Source organism: Xenia sp. Carnegie-2017, unplaced genomic scaffold (assembly GCF_021976095.1).
Source record: "Xenia sp. Carnegie-2017 unplaced genomic scaffold, XeniaSp_v1 HiC_scaffold_23, whole genome shotgun sequence".
NCBI lineage: Eukaryota > Metazoa > Cnidaria > Anthozoa > Malacalcyonacea > Xeniidae > Xenia > Xenia sp. Carnegie-2017.
The window spans coordinates 3,796,610-3,818,342 of record NW_025813486.1 but is presented as its reverse complement, the minus strand read 5'-3'; the positions used below and the strand labels follow the sequence as shown (position 1 = coordinate 3,818,342).

Here is a 21,733-nt window from a genome sequence, read left to right as displayed (position 1 = left end):
TTGATGAGCAAACTTATGCCAAAGCATCAGTTGGAGAAAATAGTATCAGTGAAAGTTTTGAGAAAGTACTATGATCGGGACGGGAGTGTTAGTCGGAGCGCTTTGTATTTGGCCTCTGGAAATTGGCTGAAAGAGCAAAGGCATTCATTCCAAGTAAACGAAGTATACTAAATATACTTGCGGGATTATTCGATCCTTTAGTTATTTTAAGTCCAGTTGTAGTTTTTGCTAAGTTATTGTTTCAGGAGCTGTGTATTGAGAAAGCTGAATGGGATAATGAGCTGAAAGGTGACAAGAAAAAACGTTGGGAGAGGTGGATAGAAGATTTAGAGAGAGTCAGGGATTTAGTTGTGACGAGATGTGTGTATGGTAATTTACTTGGTAAGGTAAAGTGTCACTTGCATGGGTACGCAGTTGCCAGCCAAAAGGTATGATGCCTACCACGTAGAGTTGCTTACGTGAAAACAAAGATAGTGCCAAAAAAATTGCAGACAATTCCTGGACTAGAAGTGATGTCAGCTGGAATATTAGCACAGTTGATGGACACAGTGAACTTGGCCTTAGAAGGTTACGTTCAATTTAATGGTACAAACTATTGTTTGGATAATATGAATGCATTGTGCTGGATCAGTAATAGGGGAGAATGGAAACAGTTTGTGTGCCATAGAGTCAACGAGATTTTAAGATTGAGCAGGAAGGATGAGTGGAAACATTGTCCGGGTGTAGACAACCCAGCGGACTTTGGTTCATGTGGAGTTACGACATCACAATTAAAGGAAAGTGAACTTTGGTGGAAAGACTGAAGTGGTTGTCAGGTCCCCATTGTGATTGGCCAATGCCAAAAGAGGTTAAAACTATAGAGGAAAGTCTTGCGGAAGTCGAGAAGACAGTATTGGCTAACACAAAGGTAGTAGATAAAGATTGTGTGATAAAATTTGGCAAATTTAGCAATGTAAAGACACTAATAAGGGTCATAGCTATCATTGGGCGATTTGTAGACAATTTGAAGGCAAGAGTTAAACTTGGGACAAAGAGGACTAAAACATTGGAAGTGCCAGATTTAGAGCTAGAAGCTAGAGAACCAATTTTTTTGCCTAAGAATCATCACTTAGCCGAACTAATTATTAAAGATTGCCACAGCAAGGTTCATCATAGTGGGGTAAGAGCGACCTTAGTTCAGCTACGAGCCAAATATTGGGAAATAAGGTAGACAGATCACGAAGAAGGTGATAGGACATTGCAGGATTTGTAAAAGACATCAAGGAGAGTCTTATAAAACACCAGTGCAAACGCATTTAGCAGATTTTAGAGTTAAGTATTCACCAGCCTTTTCTAAAGTAGGAGTAGATTTTGCTGGTCCATTGTTTGCAAAAGAAGGTGGACAGATGGTAAAAGTATACATCACATTGATTTCCTGCTGTGTTACAAGAGCAATTTATAATGATTTAGTTGATAGTTTAAGTGCACGTAGTTTTTTGAATTGCATGCGAAGATTTACTGCTAGAATGGGAGCACCCTCTCTAATAGTTTCGGACAACGCCAAAACATTTAAAGCAACTGAGAAAGCGTTGAAGGGGATTTATGAAATTAAGGAAGCAAAATCATATTTGGAAGGTATTCGGTTAGTATGGAAGTTTAATTTGCTGGGGACACCCTAGTGTGGTTGATTTTTTGAAAGAATGGTAGCATTGGTGAATGGCTGTCTGAAGAAGGTGTTGGGTAACGTTAAATAGAACAAGGAAGAATTGTAAGCAATATTAGTTGAGGTACAAGGTACGTTAAACTCTAGTCTATTGACTTAAGTATACGAAGATGAAGTGAATGTAGATGTGCTGACTCTTGCACATCTTATGTTTGGAAGAAGATTAACATCTATTCCAGACGAAGGATTTCTGCATACTATTAATGAAAAAGATGCAGGAGAGGTCAAGCGTAGGTTTAGGTATTTACAGAGATTGAAAAAGCATTTTTGGTCCAAGTGGAGGAAGGAATACTTAACAAGTTTAAGGAAGTGTCATAAGGTTGGCAAAGTAAAGGGTAGTTTATGTCCGAAAATAGGTGATGCAGTTCTTGTGTTTAAGGAAAGTTTGAAAAGAGGATTTTGGAAAAAAAGCGAGAATCGAGAGATTAATCAAGGGAAAAGTTATTATAGTTAGAGGAGCGGAAGTCAAAGTTCTTAGCAAGGGAAGGCCACTGCACATAAGCAGGCCTCTTCAGAAACTGTATCCACCAGAAATGGATGCAAAGGTAGGTAAAGAAAAGTCAGCGTCCTACATGTAAAAAATACAATCATGCTATTCTTCCTCCCAATACTTTTGAACAGGTTTTACTGTTTTCCCTACCATGCACCTTATGGTCAATAAGTAAAAAGTTGGTATATCAACTTAGATAATATTTCTCATGCACGTTTATCCATACTTCATCTAGATGCTTTCTTAGCTAATTTATTAGGTCCGTAATGTGGATGTAAATCTCGCTTTACTTTTGTAAAATTACCTTTGTTGTAGAAGTAAGACTTCATATCTGACGACCTCATCGTCCAAATGAAGCTTGCTTTAGTTCTTTACATGTCACATACCTAACAAAAGATGAAAGATTTAATATAAAAACACCACCACATACTGACATACATATCAGTTTAAAAATGGTGATCATAATTCATACTTTATTGTCGCATCAAACTTTTATCCATATAAGTTTTTTTACATAAACACATTTAAATAGTGAACGAATATGAAGAGTGAGTCAGGAACTCCTTGAACAAACGGTATTATAAAACATTAATGACATCTATGCAGAACATTCTAGTTAAACAACTAAGTATACATCACTGACTGAAAACAATTGTTATTGAAATAAAAATACATAAATAAGAGCCTTATGCAGAGTACGTAATAACATTGAAATGAGTCAATTACCAAAGGAGTACTGTTAAATAATATAAAGTTTAACAAGTTTAAACTCAGGAATAGATAATCATCTATCTAAGACAGGATTTGAATGCCAATGATTAAGGCATGATTTTCGCAACTGTGAATGGATTTTTTCCCTTCATTTATCAGAAATTCCATACATATATATTCTTGCATAAGTCAGTTCTTAGTATAAAAAACCTTTATTATTAAATAAACCATTGTAAATTATGAATACATGGAAAACATCAATTGCACGCAATTATAATTACTTATGATCTATAAAGACACTGTGGATACAACATTAAAGGTTGCAATGAAAATAAATCTTAAAACTGTAAAACATGATCAAAAATATAAATTTAAAAGCTCGCTGTGTTGCATGAATCAACATTTCCCAAAAAAGATTCGGTTGCGTTCTTTCTCTGTGTAAATACATTCTTCCTGTGCTCAACATTTGCTTATTTTACAAATGTTCTTACTTTTAAAATGAAAGGTTTGCTTAATACATTTAAAAACATTTTGTTAGACACACAACGATTAGTCAAAAGTGGCGTCGGCAAAAAATGGATGTGACGTATGATTAGACGTGCTATCCCCTCTACATAAATTTTTATAGATCCCCCTTTTTTCCATAGACAAGTATTCTATTTCACCTCTCCCATACCTTTGAACAGGTTTTGCTTTCCTTTACCATGCATCCTATTGTCAGTAGTTAGAAAGTTGGTATATCAATATAGATATGATTTTTCATGCATATTTAGTCATACTTTATCGAGATGCTGCTTTAGCTAATTTGTCATGTGCTTAGTGTAATTCTAAAATATCGGTTAATTTTTCTAAATTACTTTCTTGTTAGAAGTAAGACGACCGTGTGAACAAAATTATACTTGCTTTAGGTCTTTACATGTCACATACTCAACAAACGGATGAGAGATTTAATATAAACAACGCGACCTTATACATATCAGTTAAAAATGGTGATCATAGTTCATGCTTATTGTAACATAAATTTTTATCCATGTGAGTTTTGTTACAAAAACACTTTTAATGATTAATGTGAATGATTAAGACACAATTTTTTGAAACTTTAGATGGATTTTTTCACTTCGTTAATCAAAAACTTCATACGTTATATTATTGCAAAATTCACTTCATATTATAAAAAGACCTTTGTCATTGACTAACCCATTGTAAATTACCAATACGTTTTAATTATCAACTGGACGCAATTGTAAATACTTATGTTCAATAAGAAACACTTTACATATAACAGTAAAGGATGCAATTAAAGTAAAATAATTCAGGATCTACTTCAACAAACATTATTATGAAACATTAATGACATCTATGTCGCAGTATAGGAAATATACAGTAGGAGCACTTCGTGTGCAGCTGGCTGCTGTATATTTAATTAGATTACTGGCTGCCGTTAGTCATTTCATCATTCCTATTCGTCAAAAAAAGCAATTAACTGGCTGCCACTATGGTAATCACATGCGTAATAAGATATACATAAAAGATAAAAGTTTTTCCCGATTTTTTAATGACTTTTATTGAGCTTTCGACTCTTTGCTTCAAATCGTCATCAGAATGAGGAAATTACTATTTACATGTGCTTTTTTGCTTGTAGACGCTTAAAGCGTCTAATTGGATTAGAGAGTGGAATAATGTGATTAGATGGAGGGAATGCGTTGCCATGGATTTTAGTTATTTCTGTCTTTTAGTTGTTGAAGACAAAACTGAACAAATCCTACACGCCATAAATAATACCACAAAAAACATTACCTTCACTAAAGACGAAGAGCACGACAAACAACTTATCTTCCTCGACATCCTACTAACCAGAACAGATGACGGTACACTAAGCACACAAGTATACCGCAAAACCACCCACACAGACCAAATACTCGATTTCAACATAATCACCCAACACAACACAAAATAAGCTGCATTCTTAAGACTTTTTAACAGAATAAACACTCATTGTAACACCGAAAAAAAACAAAAAAAACATAACGCAACTACTTATACTCCACATTTATTAAAAACAATTATCCTAGAAACTTCATAAACAAAACTATAAAAAAAATACAAAACAAAATACGAACCGACAAAAGCAACAAGAAACCGGACGAAACAGTAAAAATTGTCACATTACCATACATAAACAGAACATCAGAAATGACTGCCAGACTTCTTAGACCATTTAATATTAGCGTCGCCCACAAACCTACTCAAAAACTCAAATCGTGTTTCACCAAACATAAAGACAAAGCAACAATTCGAGATATAACTGACGCAAACTACATGATACCATGTAAAGACTGCTCAAAGCAATACATAGGACAAACATTAAAGAAAATTGAAACAAGACTCGCACAACACAAAAACGCCATAAAACGACGAGATCCGAACTCACTACCGGCAGAATATACCCACGTAAACAACCACACATTCGACTGGACAGAAACTAAAGTACTCAGACGCGCACAGACTAAACACGCACGCGAATTTAAAGAAGCTTGGTACAGTGAAGACAACGACACAATAAACAGACATATCGACATACCCATCATATACTCACAACTAAAGAAAAATGACAAAAAAATACAAACAACACCAAAACTACAACATTATACTTTAATAATATCAACACTGATCATATTAACAATACACCAAAACCCTTAGCAACGCATTCCACCCCATCTAATCACGTTAATCCACACTGTAATCCAATTTTACGCTCTAAGCGTCTACAAGCAAAAAAGCACATGTTAATAGTAATTTCCTCATTCTGATGAAGGCTGGAAGCAACGAGTCGAAAGCTCAATAAAAGTCATTAAAAAATCCGGAGAAACTTTTATCTTTTATGTATTAAATGCCTGTATAACCAATTTTCAAACTTGCAACAAGATATGTGTGGCACGAAAAATTTCAATAGAGTGGCTCTACTGTATGTTCTTGTATATTGTTTCTATGTAGGACATCTCAGTTATATAACTAAGTATACAAAGACTAAAAACAATTGTCATAGAAATAAAAATACGTAAATAAGTACCGCATACAAAGTGCATAAAAACATTGAGATTAGTCAATTTCCAAATGACTAGTTTAAAATGTAATAAAGTTTCACAAGTTTTAACTCAGAAGTTGAGGATCAACTATCTAAGACAGGATTTGAATGTCAATGCTTAAGACACGATTTTCGAAAATGCAATTTTTTTTTTCATTTCATTAATAAAAATTTCATACAAATAAATTATTGCATATGTCATTTCATATTATAAAAAAAAATTTGTTATTTAATAAACTATTGTCAATTATAAATAATTTTCGAACTCCAGCTACACGGAATTATAATAACTTATGATAAGAAAACACTGCAGACACAAGAGTAAAGAATGTAATGAAAATAAGATGCTTGTCTCAAATGTGTAGTAACGATGAAAAATACATTGCAGTTGAGTCTCAGTAGGCAAATTTAAAAGATTAGTGGTACCAGTAAGAGATAAAACACCCACAAGAGCGCATTTACGATTTCCAAAAATGAATGCTTAGAGTAAGTTAAATCACAGTATAGGAATATACAGTAGGGGCACTTGGCTGTGCAACTGGTTGCTGTATATTTAATTAGGGGCTGGTCACACGAGCCCAATAGCCGGGATTCAGCGAAGCGTTAAAACACTTTGGCAGTGGAAAAGATTAAATACTTCACAACAAAATTTTATTTAAGCAATTTCTCTGTACTACGACTTTGAAAATTTACAAAACCTTTAAAGTAAAAACAAATAATTTAGCTTTATTTGAAAATTACGACTAAAATGACTTATGACGCTTAAGAAAAGGTTGTAAATTTTGCGCTTAAAGCTTTAACTCTTTTCAATGACTTAAAATCATTTTACGCCTCGCTAAATCCCTGTTACCGGGCTCATGTGAACAAGCTCTTAGTTTACTGGCTGCCGTTTGCCATATCGTCGATCTTATTGGTCACATAATGCAATTTACTGGCTGCCAATATGGTAATCACATGCGTAATAAGACATGCGTGGCACGAAAAATTTCAATGGAGTGGCTCTACTGTATGTTCCCTATACTGTGCACTTTCAATGGAGTGGCTCTACTGTATGTTCTCTATACTGTGCACTTTCAATGGAGTGGCTCTACTGTATGTTCTCTATACTGTGGTTAAATGTTCTTTTTCATCTCATTCGATTTTTTTTAAAAATATGACAATTCAATCACTGCCAAAAATATTGCTTATTTGTGAAAAATTTTACATTTGACCAGAGATGGTACATAGTTATTCTCTCAGTAAATATCGATGTTATGCAAAGTTTTTCCTCCCATGACCACCCCTAAAGTGAACCTTCTAAACATGTCAAGATTTTAAGAAAAGTTATTTCTTATTGTTTTTTAAAGTTAGAACTATGTTGACATTGCAATTTTAGTGGGGTGTCAATTTTAGGTCTCGTCCAGGATTAAAGAATTGGCGCATGTACCAGGTTGTTTGTCGTGGTCATTTTATTCCTTTAAGTTGAGATTACTTCTGGTAGACGAAGTGCATACAAACTCTTATACAAGTAGTTCATGACCACTAACTCATTCATTACACGTTTGTAATTGATCAATCGGTGTGCATAAATTAAACATTTGTTACTTTTTCAAAACTTGACGTTACTAACGTTATTAACATTGGTTAGTAACAAAGTGTTGCACTACGAGTCTACGACAAAGACACACTATGTTTCATCAATACCAATTTAAAGTCTAATCTACAACGATAGAGTCTCACGTTTTCAAATGTCCTTCCATATTTGCTAAATTTCAACATGCTACGGTCGTTTACTGCATAAAAACAACAGCTTGCATTACTTAACTTTATAAAAGGTTATTTTATGCATGCGCAGAAGCACAACACAAACAGAAATACACGAACGCAACCAAAAGTAAATTATTTTGAGTTTAATCGATAAATTCCATAGCATTTCTAATTCAAGTTGTGCTCTTTTAAATAAGTTGAAACGGTATGTGTTGCGTTGACGCAGGAATGTTGTAAATGAAGATCGTATCGGACAATCTATTTTACGAGAACTCAATGAATGCGATATTATGCTTGGATATAGAGCTATTTGGAGGCTTTTTCAATCTAAGTATAACGGGCTAGTAAGTTATTTGGCTATTCAAACTATACTCAAAGAAATCGACCTTGAAGCAACGAGACCTCGACGAGCAAACAGAGTAAGAAGAAGAAACTACTTGAATCCACGCCCTAAATATACTTGGAAAGATAAACTAAAGCCGACGGGTAAGACAAACTGAGGCCGTATGGCTTTGCATTTCTCGGATACATTGACGGGTTTATATTCAAATTTATCGGCTGTCGGATAGTTATAATTAAAATTATGCGATAACCTATAATTATAAATGAATTTACGCCAAAGGACATCATGTCGTGGTGAATTGTGCGTGAGAAATTGAGTTACATCAAATCATTTTCTAAAGATGATTGATTTTTAGCCAATCGTGGGGAAACTTGGACAGGACTTGTTTTTATTTTTATTTCGGTATTCGAATGAATTTTTTGAAGCATAAGATAACAAAAAGTTCAATCTGAAACTATCTACCGTCGAGGGTTCAATCTCAACAAAAAGCTCTATCTCAAACTATCTACAATCAAGAGTTCAATCTCAACAAAAAGCTCTATCACAAACTATCTACAATCAAGAGTTCAATCTCAACAAAAAGCTCTATCTCAAACTATCTACAATCAAGAGTTCAATCTCAACAAAAAGCTCTATCACAAACTATCTACAATCAAGAGTTCAATCTCAACAAAAAGCTCTATCACAAACTATCTACAATCAAGAGTTCAATCTCAACAAAAAGCTCTATCTCAAACTATCTACAATCAAGAGTTCAATCTCAACAAAAAGCTCTATCTCAAACTATCTACAATCAAGAGTTCAATCTCAACAAAAAGCTCTATCACAAACTATCTACAATCAAGAGTTCAATCTCAACAAAAAGCTCTATCACAAACTATCTACAATCAAGAGTTCAATCTCAACAAAAAGCTCTATCACAAACTATCTACAATCAAGAGTTCAATCTCAACAAAAAGCTCTATCTCAAACTATCTACAATCAAGAGTTCAATCTCAACAAAAAGTTCTATCTCAAACTATCTACAATCAAGAGTTCAATCTCAACAAAAAGCTCTATCTCAAACTATCTACAATCAAGAGTTCAATCTCAACAAAAAGCTCTATCTCAAACTATCTACAATCAAGAGTTCAATCTCAACAAAAAGCTCTATCTCAAACTATCTACAATCAAGAGTTCAATCTCAACAAAAAGCTCTATCTCAAACTATCTACAATCAAGAGTTCAATCTCAACAAAAAGCTCTATCTCAAACTATCTACAATCAAGAGTTCAATCTCAACAAAAAGCTCTATCACAAACTATCTACAATCAAGAGTTCAATCTCAACAAAAAGCTCTATCTCAAACTATCTACAATCAAGAGTTCAATCTCAACAAAAAGCTCTATCTCAAACTATCCACAATCAAGAGTTCAATCTCAACAAAAAGCTCTATCTCAAACTATCTACAATCAAGAGTTCAATCTCAACAAAAAGTTCTATCTGAAACTATCTACCGTCGAGAGTTCAATCTCAACAAAAAGCTCTATCACAAACTATCTACAATCAAGAGTTCAATCTCAGCAAAAAGCTCTATCTCAAACTATCTACAATCAAGAGTTCAATCTCAACAAAAAGCTCTATCTCAAACTATCTACAATCAAGAGTTCAATCTCAACAAAAAGTTCTATCTCAAACTATCTACAATCAAGAGTTCAATCTCAACAAAAAGTTCTATCTGAAACTATCTACCGTCGAGAGTTCAATCTCAACAAAAAGCTCTATCACAAACTATCTACAATCAAGAGTTCAATCTCAACAAAAAGCTCTATCTCAAACTATCTACAATCAAGAGTTCAATCTCAACAAAAAGCTCTATCTCAAACTATCTACAATCAAGAGTTCAATCTCAACAAAAAGCTCTATCTCAAACTATCTACAATCAAGAGTTCAATCTCAACAAAAAGCTCTATCTCAAACTATCTACAATCAAGAGTTCAATCTCAACAAAAAGCTCTATCACAAACTATCTACAATCAAGAGTTCAATCTCAACAAAAAGCTCTATCTCAAACTATCTACAATCAAGAGTTCAATCTCAACAAAAAGCTCTATCTCAAACTATCTACAATCAAGAGTTCAATCTCAACAAAAAGCTCTATCTCAAACTATCTACAATCAAGAGTTCAATCTCAACAAAAAGTTCTATCTGAAACTATCTACCGTCGAGAGTTCAATCTCAACAAAAAGCTCTATCACAAACTATCTACAATCAAGAGTTCAATCTCAACAAAAAGCTCTATCTCAAACTATCTACAATCAAGAGTTCAATCTCAACAAAAAGCTCTATCTCAAACTATCTACAATCAAGAGTTCAATCTCAACAAAAAGCTCTATCTCAAACTATCTACAATCAAGAGTTCAATCTCAACAAAAAGTTCTATCTGAAACTATCTACCGTCGAGAGTTCAATCTCAACAAAAAGCTCTATCACAAACTATCTACAATCAAGAGTTCAATCTCAACAAAAAGCTCTATCTCAAACTATCTACAATCAAGAGTTCAATCTCAACAAAAAGCTCTATCTCAAACTATCTACAATCAAGAGTTCAATCTCAACAAAAAGCTCTATCTCAAACTATCTACAATCAAGAGTTCAATCTCAACAAAAAGCTCTATCTCAAACTATCTACAATCAAGAGTTGAATCTCAACAAAAAGTTCTTTCTCAAACTATCTACCATCAAGAGTTCAATCTCAACAAAAAGCTCTATCTAAAGCAATCTACAATCAAGAGTTCAATCTCAACAAAAAACTCTATCTCAACTTGTCTACCATTAAGAGTTGAAACTTAACAAAAAACTCAATCTCAAACTATCTACAAGCAAGAGTCCGATCTCAACAAAAAGCTTTATTTCAAACTGTCTACAATCAAGATTTATGTCATTATATTTGGTGTTGTTATTTTTCTCTAAATCATTGGTATTTTATTTGGTATTGGAATAAAACACCTCACTTAAAGGGAAAGGGAAAAATTGCCGATTGGTGTCAGCTAATATTTTTGGACCGACCGTTTTACCGTGAGTAATGTAAAAGTTCGTCACATTGCTCATGCTTAAAGCAATATTTTAAGCAAAAAGGACTCACTTAGTGAAATGAAACAATCTCATTACTGACGTAAATGACACTACCATATTGTATAAAATCAGTTTTATTTTCTCGCTGAGTCGGTTGATGCAGTTGATTAAAAAAAACGTTTGTCTTTGAAGATCTAAATCAGGCAGAAAACTTCCTTGGCATAACAAATGATGAAAATGGTATTTATCAAGAATATTTTTCATACAATACACGTTTAGCTAAAACTTGAAACACTGCGAAACTGGTTATATAGAAAGTATTATTTACAAATCTTGAACAGAATTGAAGTAAATAATATTAATAATTTTAATTTACTTTAACTATGTTGATTAAATCTACTTCATTCAGTAGCTGTATACTTGCAAAATAGTAGCGAGAGACTTCCCGAGCGGAAATCGAATTCGTGTAATGAAATTTAACGCCCAACATAAAGTTTTACTTAGAAACATAAAAATAGACCGAAATTGTAAAATTGAATTCATTGTAACGTTTTGTCTTTACTCAAGACATCTTCAGACAATTAATAAATAGGATGTTAAGACAAGATATTATATTTACAAAAGGTGTAAAATTACTACTAAAGGAGGCGGTGTCAAATGGATTATATGATAAGGAAGTTAGGAAGTCAAATAAAGAGAAATTAGAAGAGATTAAGTGGAATGGATATATTTAACTACAAGCTGTTTCCGGTAATCTGAATTGATTAGTAAGGTGGCAAAAGTTAAGTTTATCAAAATCACAAGTCAAAACGATTCCACACCCAGAATACAAAATGTTCATTGCTGTAATTAAATTAAATGATTAGTTTATAATTAGTTAATCGGTCTAATTTTAACCAGAAGAGCTTCAAACGTGGCAGAATTACATTAGAATTTCAGCTGTACACCACCATGTGGTCGAAAAGCTCTGTTTTTACAAATCAGAAATCAAAGATTTTCAGTTTTTTTTAATGCTATGAATTTGCATGTATCATCTTAGCGTCAACAGCTCGACGAAAGATAATTGCAACGTTACAAAACGATTAAATATTAAAAAAAAACGACTATATATTTAAAATATTCAACGATGGCATGCATGAGTCCATTTGCAGTTTCAAAATTTTCCTCCCGATCCATAAATTTCATACTATCACAAGTATAATGAAATAACACATATTTTATAAATATACTGTCCGGACACAAAGATAAATATAATTGCATGCTAGCAAGCAATCTGAATTCCTAGGCAAACAAACATATCACGACAAACAGGCCTTCCTTTCAAGGGCAGTAGTTTTTTTTTGTAAGTAAATTGTTTGTATGTGTAACTTCGTTTTATTGGTATACAAGTACAGGATTATAAATTGCTACTGGTATCTATAATGTATATTTCATAGTACTAAGGTGTGACTAATATTTAGTAAAAATGTATTAATTAAATATGTCAAACATTTTGTATTTAAGGTCACATTTATACATCGTAAACACATATTGATAATTCTTTATGTTTTGTCTTACAAACCTTTTACTGGTCGACGGTTGAAACTTTGAACATTCAATCTTTCAGATAAATTAAAGGTTCTGAAAAGTTAAGCGTCAAATGTCAGCGTCGTTTGAGTTGATACGTGGCAAATAATTTTGTGCAACTTAATTTTAAACATTAAAAGTTTATTGTTATGTAAAGCAAAGATACGGAATTATGATTTTTATTGCTTCTGTCAACATGTTTGAATTTTATTGCCGTTACCTAGGTATTTTGTACGGAAGCCGAGAAGGGCCACCATGGAAATATATTTTTAATCGCAAAATATTTTTTAAATCTAAAAATATATTTCCAGTCTGTAATTATAAATCGAAAATCTAAAAAATATTTCTAAATCGGAAAATATTTTGAAAATCCGAAAAGATATTTCAAATCCGTAAACATTTTTTGATCAGAGCATAGACACCTAAATGTTGTCGAACATGAAGCATTGATCACTAAATTTTTAAAACATGTCATTTCCATAACAAAATGGCGGAAAAAGGAGCGGCATTTTGCTCTTCTTGTAGAAATGAACTAAGTTTTACGGACAGGTTTTGTTTCAAATGCGGATCTAAAGTAGAAGCAAAATTGTCGTTATGAAATCAGGCGAAGACATTAGACCATAACATGTCTATAAAAGGAGAATGTAGAGTAGCATTCAACACGAAGAGCTCGAGCTCGTCATCGAAAAGGAAATCAACTAGCCAATGTCCACTTTTAAAAAAGCCTGTGGATAATCGTGTTGTGATACAGGTAGGCATAATCACCGAAAGCGATGGTATTCTAACAGCGAAAAGAGGCTCCAATGCATTGAGTTCTTGTTGAATATGTCGATGGATCGCGAGTAGTTCAGAACGATTTATTTTATTTAAGAAAATACTAGTTTTACATAAAATAGCTCAACAATAATAACCTCACTAGAAAAACGTATATAGCACGTTTTGTTCATATCACCATATTTGGTATATGGTCAGCGGTTAGTATATTTAATACGAATACTACTTTAAATAAACACCAACAGCTCTATACACTGAGTTCTATTATAACTGGAGCGGCTAACTTTACTGAGGCGAGGACGACAAAAAAATGGCGGCCAAAGGACGTATTTTCGCTGAAATGATCACTTTGCAGAAAAATAATATTCTCGACCTCCCCCTGGTGTCTATAGTAAATAATAAAGAATTTTTCAAAAACAAACACGATATCACAGAATATGGATATCGTTAGTTCCATATTCTGTGACGATTCTTTTTTGGCATTTCTTTTATAATGTTAACACTTCAATCGTTCAATTGTTGGATGTCGTAGTTTCCACAAAAACGAACATATCGCTTCTCACAGGTGAGGTAGTTTTTTGTTTTGTTAGTCCGTCAACGATTGAAAAGCAATTATACATGCACTTGAAAAGCCATTAAATACATATTAAAGATCGTATTTTTTAAGACTGACTTGAACGCCAAATATACTGATGTTTTCCTGTTTTTGTTTATAAAATTCTGCGTACTTTTCTATCATCTGTTAATACATGAAATCGTAAATTTACCCATCTATTTGCAAAATAGTTTCCCTAAAGCAAAAAAGACCCTGCACACATTTTGCTCTGTGAGTAAGTATCAAAAAGAAATGATCTGCCCCAACGGTACCCATGATTTGGAGCAGAGCTTGTTATGATCTATTTGCTGACAACATGCAGGGAAGATCAAGGAGTAAAGATGACTGGAAGATGTTATTCACCAGGCAGAGCCTTAAAAAATGATAATGCTGTAAAGATGATTGATTTATTGTCTGCCCTATCCAGAGTTATTTAATTTGATCGTGGTCAAATTCTATGGACGGAGACAATGGATTCACTAAGGATGCCTTGAATGCTTTGAAGTTAAAGTTCATGATCCAAAGAAAGATGGCAAGAAGGTTGTGTGTGTTTTGATGCTTAATGAAATGTCAATTCACAAACATGTAAAATGGAAGGCCAAAGAGTTTGTGTCTATGTAAACATTTGTACTGAGATTGATGACGACTCGATGCAGATGTGAAGCTTCAAACTTTAGAAGCCATTGGGATTAATGTAACTTAATGTTTCAATCATGTCGTTTCTTTGTCAAAATATTTTAGCTGAGTGTTGTTTGAATGTTACTAATATCTAATGCACTATACTGAAGCATTAAAGATTCAGTGATGAAACCTTTAAAGTTACTGTACTGTATGTTTCTTATATATTTCTTATATTTCTTTAAGAAAAATTTGAGCTTATTTACCTATTAGAGTACAGAATGGAGATTTATCATATGCATTATTGCTGCTTTTTTAAAGAAAAGTTTTTCACTTTTCAAAGCTTTTCTAAAAATTTTTTGCTTCTTATTTCTTATCATGAGATTGATGATATAGAGGTAATATAATCCAATAACTTTCTAATTTCTAAAAGCTTTTAAGCTTCTAGCATAAAAGTACACTATAGGTATGTAATTCATTTGGTTTTATTGCCTTGCTATGACATATCTACTTGCACTTCATCATTCTTGTATGAAGAAAACACCAGATGTGGATACTCATAGAACAAAATGCACTACCAACTGCTTATGAAATTTATTATTGAGGTGAAAACTGTGTTAATCATTCAAATTATAGTGCACTTTTATTGCAAATATAGGAAAAACAAAACAAAGTGAAAAAGAAAGGTAGAAGTATTAAAACTACAAATGAATTATAAACCCCATTGGAAGCATAAGTGTTTTGTTGATTATTTGCATTTTGCCCAATTCATATATCAATACAAAAAAATCAAAATGTGCAACAACTTTACAAGTATTTGATGCAGTTGCACTTCAGAACATCACAAAAAGGTTACTTGAAGTAATTTCTATACAATATTGTTTGTTTTCATTTACCAAACCTATGCAGACTTGAGTCTTTTTGAAATTTCATATGAAACTCAATTACAGAAAATCCGTAAATATCCAGAGATTTACTATGTACTTTTTTAAAGAAACAAGTAAAAATCCTACAATTGTGGCGAAAAAAGCCATTGCCCATTGCATGAAAAGAAGCAAAATAGCAATGATAACAAATAAGCTAACTTCTCTCTCGTGAACCGTGGAGATGAACTATGATATACTTTTTTGTATGGACTAAAGAGTTTAATCGATCAAACAAGTTCGACGCTGCTAAGAAAACGACGCACATCTGCATTCATACATGTGTAGCCGACATATAGGTCTTTCTTCTATAGATATAAATGCATCCTCGTAGGAGCAGATAACTGACAACCACAGTTGACTCGCTGTTATGAATTTAAGCTTTTTACCTTGATTTTCATCAAAAAATTGCTTGCCGAATCCCAAATACACACATACATTTTCCTCACTCTTTCCTCAGGAGGGAGTGGGAAATTGTGAAATTTTTGGAAAAGCGGTCAATTTCGGTAAATCTCAGCGGCAAAGGACGAAATCCGCCATTTTTTTGGCATCATCAGATATCAAAGTTCGCGTTTGAGATAGCCGCTCCAGTTATTATAGAACTCAATTGTTCTATAAGACCTGGAGGGGAAATGACAACCAAATTACTATAAATTATTAGCGCGTGGCCGCGTAGTCAAAAACATGGCGGATTTTGGTTTTCAAAGTCAGCGGAAAGACGCGGGCTCATAAAATAAAATTTTTTTCGCCCACCAGGATTTGACAACCACAATTGCGATTATATAAAATTTCAATGCCAAGCTCAAAAACTTTTAGAAATTTTATTTTTAAAACATGCTGCAAACTTGTTTGGTATACAGATGCTGAAGTAAAGCCAAAAAAGGAAACATTTCATGACACCGGTAAGCAACATAAGATTGTTTACTATTTAAAGTGTTCAGTGTTTTGTTTTAAGTCAATACTTGAAGTGTGATGGTATATATTTTGTGAATGTTTTTACTCCTAAGTTATGATTTAAGTTATGTATATCCAGTCTTATTTGTTCTTTACTTAATAGGTTGCTGGACGAGGCAAAGCAACCAATTCTTATCAAGATACACATGTCTTAAAACTCCTTGTTTCAACTGACTTTACCTCCAAGAAATGGAGGATTTTTTCATGATATTTTTCTGAAAATATGAAGCAAATGTCAAGAACAGAGCTGTATTGAAATCAAATGCAGTGCAGGATTAATTAATGAACTTTTTGGTAATTGGTACATGTCGTATAATAAAAAATACCTATCTTAAACAGCTAGCTGAACAATTTGACAGGTTATGGACAATCATGATGATGGTGTGTAAATGTTTGCTTTATGCTAACAGTTTTAAATGCCATCTGGTGTTTCTGTAAATGAATTGTTTGTTATAGTAAACAGGTTAGTACATCAAAACCAAGATAAAAACTACTTTGTTCAATGTGCCAAATTTTGCTCCAACCTTGAAATTTTTGCTCAAGTAAAGCTTATTAAGACATGCATGAAACATTAACTATAGTATTGCATCATCTGACAAAATCCATACGTTTTTCAATTCCAGGTGATTAAAAATTCACTGGGTTGGTTGCAATGAAGTTGAATGTGAAGAAGCAAAAATTGATGGCAAAGAACTTTTTATGTCTTATGAAGAATTACAATATTATTTAAAAGAATAAGAATAGCAATCTAGTAAAAGAAGCGACATCTGTCTTCAACATGAGACTTTTCCAATTATGTATAGTTTGTTTGTACAAAATACTATTTTAGAAAACATGATTTTTAAGTCATTCACTGATATTTTTACCAAAAGACAAAAAGAAAAATTCAAAGGCATAGTGTAAAATTCAAAAGTTTGTTAAGTTGTTTGAACTTGGAAAAAATTAGTATAGGTACTAGTAATTTGTAAGGACACAAGAGAGAAGTAGTGCAAGAAGGTTAGCATTTTTGAGAAATAATATGTTCTTCTTGACATACATTACACAAGGCCATAATATTTAAATGATGACTGTACAATAACAATTATACAACATGCTAAAAATCTTTACCTACATTATAATTATTTAAACAGGTTTGCCTTCATGCAGCAATAAGAAAAGTGCTATGTCAGAGAAACCAATGCACTTTAATTTAAGAAATCGTATTTTCAATGGGAAATTAATATAGTTTTGTCCAGTAGTAGATCCATGGTTGTCAATGACAATCCAGTTTCTAATATCTTGGCTAAAAAAACAAAACCAGCAACATGATTATAGAATTTCTGAATTTCGTTCTTTTGCTTTCCTAGTTCAAGATATTTTCTTCATAAGTTCTCAGTAGATTTTTCAGAATATCATAATACCTTATAAGACACCTAGAATCAATCCTACCAAAAAAACTCAAAAAAATACATACCTACTTATAATATTATTCCAGTCGACTTAAGTCTTAGGGGTAAGCTAACTTTTTCCAACTCCTTTTTGGATATTTTAAGTAAGATTTACCCATCTATTCAAGAAAGACAGTTGCACCAAGCTCTTCACAAACAGTCAAAAACACAAGTATTGCGCATGAGATATGCATTAAAGCTTAACGACACATTGACAGTATAAAGAATGCCGTTTAATATTTATTTCTAATATAGCTAAAGCATTACTTGACAAAATATACGTTATTTTACCATAGATTTTCCTCATTTAAATGTGTGTGTCTATTTCACAAAAACCTGAAGCATTATTTTCAATATTTTATGCTTACGGTATCGTGGTTGTTTTCGCTGGTTGTCAGTATAAGCAGTAATAGACATTCGGATTCGGGAGGGAGCCAATGTTAAAAATATTTCTCAAAGTGGAAGTTTTGACAACAAAAATCCGCCATTACCGCCATGTTTTTGACCACGGGTCCAGGCCCCTTTTCCCCTCCAGGTCTTATAGAACTTAATGGCTCAATGGCCTAGACTTGTCTAAAGCCACTTAGAAGCTGATTTGCCGCTTCGCGTGTATCTCGCGTGGACTGTTTTATTTGCGTGACGGATTGTTTTGCATACTGCAAAACTACATACTACAAACTGCTAACTTTGAAATAGAATGCTAGCCTAAATGTTTTTTCTTTTTCAAAACCGTTAGCAAAATTTTGTTATTAATGTGTTAAGATGCATTGTGGACGTTCCAAGACATGTTTTGTATACGTAACGCTGTATTCTATAAAACAAAAAAGGAGAACTTGCTTCGAAATATGAATTTCTCATTTGTCGTCGAAAGACCAAAAATTTAAGATAAAACTGATAACAGGTATTCTGTATCTTCGAATGCTATGCAAAATACACACTATTCACTTAATACAACATGTGTCATAACAATTTTATTGCTTTTAAAGTTAGACTTGCTTTGTAAGAACATCACATGCTCTTTTTGTAATGTGTGAAAGTGATGATTTGAAATTTTGAACTGTGGGTGATTGTTGGTTCTTGTCATTTACTTCTCCCACTTCCTAAGAACTGGTGGAAGATTTGACATGCATCCATATTTGTGTATTGAGCATTTCATCAGAAAGTTCAAGCTTATAAATAAATAGCCAAGTGTACAACATGACAAGTATTGCTAATATAACTTGCTCTATATAAATGCCAAAAAGAAACCCTCATCCTCAGTGGTTTGAACCAGGTTTTTAAAATGATTATAAAGCAAGCAAAGCTATATCATGTATCAACATTTTATAGCATATCATATTGATTGTAACATTAGTTTTTTCTTGTAATACAGATGATGATAAATGTATAATTAATAGATTATATTTTAGGATGTGTGTTTAAAATGTTTGGTCATATTTGCGAAAATATATGATGATTCTATAATATTAGGCTAATAATCTTTTTCATACTTGTATTACATTACAATTTTTGCTTAGGTGTTTAAAAGTTATGAATATGGAATGTTATTTGTTTTTTTGTCTTTTTTTTAAGTGGATATTGACCCTTTTTTAATATTGTCTCTTTAATGGTGCAACTAATAATAACACAATAGTATGGCCTAACATTTTTTTTAAAACGAACTCAAAATATTTTGTTGCTAACTTTTTGAAATATTTTGCAAAGTGTTTTCCTTTTTGTTTACGCTCTGAACTTTCTGGGGCAAGCAAATTTTGCTCGGAAACACAAAAATTACCAAACAACATCGTTTTTTGCCCTGACAGCTTTATTTTCAAAGATTCAAACAATATTATAAGGATAGACAAGAGTATTTTACATCCTTTTAATGAAAAAAAACGAGGGGTGTCAGTTTTTTATTCAAGTTATAAGGCATGTTTTCACGTGCCAAAACAAAGTTCGCTTTTTATCATTCTAAAAAGAAGCTTAAACATTTACAAATGTCGTTCAAACTTGTTTTATATTAAAGTCCATACATTGTTTAAGGTTTTTAGACATTAAGCTAGCTCGAAGAGCACTGTTTTTTGCAAAAAATCCGGCAATTTCGAAGTGATGTATTTCGCCTCCATACCCTCAATGGCGGCGATCATGCAGGCTTCAAAGATGGCAGCCAAGATAGCCTTTCAGTTGTTATAGAGTTCATTGGACAATATACAATATGCCGCCAAAATATAAAGTTCAAAATGGCGTCAAACGAATCAATTCGGTGGTTTCAGAACTCTTTTATTTCATTTTTATCAATTTATTATTGAGTTCACTGATTCAGACTAGTTGCAGGAAGAATTTTCCCTTGAAAGACTTATCTTCTTTAATTTCTATAAAGGATTTATGAATAAAGGATATCGTATGTTTTTAAGAAAACATCATGACATACATTATGTTAAACATTAAGCATTGCTACAATTAAAAGGCTAATGGCCAGTTTTAAGCAAAAAACGCGAAATATTGACTACAACTATGATGACCTTGAGAGATAAATTAGGGAGCTCGTTGACGCACATGTTTGATTAAAAGGATATTGTTCCGTTTGGCGTAAATTTCAGCTAAACACAAGTTTACCCACATAAGCTCTTAAACATGCTGTGCAGTCAACTTTGCGAGAAATTGACACAGAAGGAACCTAGACAAAAAAGGGTCATCGACTTTATAGAAGAACTTGCTATAATCCGTCCTAACTACAACGTGATGGATACAAGTAACGGATTTAGCGATGCATCTGGCGCAATACATAGAATTGTTCTTATGCAATCGCGTACGCTATTTTGATAGGATACAATAACGGGCCCTGGCTGAAACTTAGCCCGTGCTGAAATTGCTTTATGTAATCGGTCCTTTACTTAGCTAAAAGTTCTGCCAGCGATTTTTATTGTTTTTTGTTACAATAACTTGAAGTGTTTTATTTGAAGATTTGTGCTAAGATTGATTAAATAATGTAGCCTTACAATACAGTAATAACTAGGGGAATTAAAGCACATATATCAGCGAATGGGGAACAAAGTAAAAGGTTAAAAATGAACCAAACAAGAAACTTCCTTTACATCAAAACAAATGTACAGCTTTACAGCTTCCCTTTTCTCTATCAGTTCGTGTGTCTGCATTTTTCATTTAGTAACCGCCGTGGCGAACAATTCAAGCCAATAGCGGCCATTGTTTGCGCGAGCAATAATCACGAAACGAAACTTAATTGAAAAAACATCTGGCCCCAAGAGAGTCACAACACGATGCTACACACATTACGTGTATCCGCCTAAAAGTTTGTCAATCTCGAGTTCTTTAACGTAGAACGCATGGAGTAGTTATATTATGATGCATTTCACTACATAAGGCCCTTAGAGCGTTAAGTACAAGTTTCGGTTAATAGAAAATATTTAACACTAACAGGGACCTGTTATGACTCACATCACAGCAGTTTCTCTCTATAAATGCCATGTCTGAAAATAGTGACATTTAAAACGGTACAAATCTTATCCTGTGAGAATAGACGAACTTAGTAGCTATTATAAGAGCAACAAGAATCACTTTGGCAATATCGCGAGTATATTTTTGAACGCTTTGTTAGTCATTTATCACACATCAGAAACCAAACAATTAAAAAAATTGTTCTTTGAACAAACGTCTCTACTTATATATGGCAAAATTCGTGTAAATCAAACGTACCTGTGTCGAGAGGAGTGAAGAGCTTGTTCAAATCAGAAATTTGTCATTATAC

General features: G+C 33.0%; 1 protein-coding gene across 1 annotated transcript in view; it reads right to left on the bottom strand.

The window, feature by feature from the left end:
• The window catches only part of LOC124448180, a 35,819-nt gene that overhangs the window by 5,271 nt on the left and 8,815 nt on the right, over nucleotides 1–21,733 (bottom strand). The window contains exons 4-5 of the mRNA XM_046999190.1: nucleotides 12,693–12,751; nucleotides 2,497–2,578 (exon numbers count right to left, since the gene is read on the bottom strand). The gene's annotated coding sequence lies outside the window, so the exon portion shown is untranslated. The remainder of the gene's footprint in view (nucleotides 1–2,496; nucleotides 2,579–12,692; nucleotides 12,752–21,733) is intronic.